We start from the raw sequence: 1,226 nt of genomic DNA, 5'->3' as shown, positions 1-1,226 counted from the left end.
GTTTTAATGTGGTTTTGTTAAGAATAACCCATGCTGTATGGACTGGGACCTCAGTAACAACACTTTTTGACTTTCCCTCATATGGCCAAGGTGTGCGTTAGCTGTATGTGCTCCCAGACAGACAAATTTTACTCCTATACATAGATACAGAGATAGGGATCGCTTAATAAGCCTCTCCTACATATACAGATAATACAGAGGTTCAAAGGTCTCCTAAGTTTCACTAAGGTATTCCTACTACTTCATATGCATGCAAGGTCCATTGCCTGGCTCAATAGAAATCTAAGGTACAGCAATATACTAAGTAATAAATATCTCCACAGAAAAGCCTTTAAAATAAAGTACAATTCTTATTTCTACAGATAAGATAAAAAGACTCAGCTACCATTTCCCTTTTTTGGATTGTTTCTACTAACCATACGTCCCAATTTTTTCTTGTAAATTTCAATCCTTAGCACTGGTATAAGTGTAGGGAGTTAAGCTACCAGGAATATGTATCAGAAGTCTTAAAAGTGAAATCAATCCACAAATTCCACTTCTAAATTGTTTCCCTAAGACAATAATGATATGCATGAAGACTGACTCGTAAGTTGTTCTTTACAATATCAAAAAGGTGGATGTAACCGTTAAAGTTTCACAGCAACTCATACCCACTGAGTCGACATCAACTCATAGCGACCCTCTGACAGGGCAGACCTGCCCTGTGGGTTTTCGAGGCAGTAACTCTTTACAGGAAGAGAAAATCCATTGAGCAGCTGGTGGTTTCGAACTGCTGACCTTGGGTTTGCAGCTCAATGGATAACCACTATGGCACCAGGGCTCCTAGTTAAATTAATGATACATTTATATAGAACAATGTACAGCACTAAAAAATAGAGTCGTTCAGGAATAGTGGGGGGGGGGATGGGGGCAAAGGGGAAACCCATCATAAGCTTGAATATCTAGCCTACCCCCCAGGGGAATGAATAACAGAAATGTGGGTGAAGGGAGACAACAGACAGTGTAAGACACAAAATAACAACAATATATAATTGATCAAGGATTCACGAGGGCGGGAGAGTGGGGAAAAAAGAGGAGCTGATACTATGGGCTCAAGTAGAAAGAAAATGTTTTGGAAATGTTGATGGCAACATATGCACAAGTGTGCTTAATACAACTGAATGATGGATTGTCACGAGATTTATAAGAGCCCCTCACTAAAACAATTTTTTTTAAAAAGAGTCACT

Source organism: Echinops telfairi, unplaced genomic scaffold (assembly GCF_000313985.2).
Source record: "Echinops telfairi isolate 266 unplaced genomic scaffold, ASM31398v2 ScPeMD7_443;HRSCAF=831, whole genome shotgun sequence".
In the NCBI taxonomy this organism is placed as follows: domain Eukaryota; kingdom Metazoa; phylum Chordata; class Mammalia; order Afrosoricida; family Tenrecidae; genus Echinops; species Echinops telfairi.
This window is presented reverse-complemented; position numbering follows the sequence as displayed.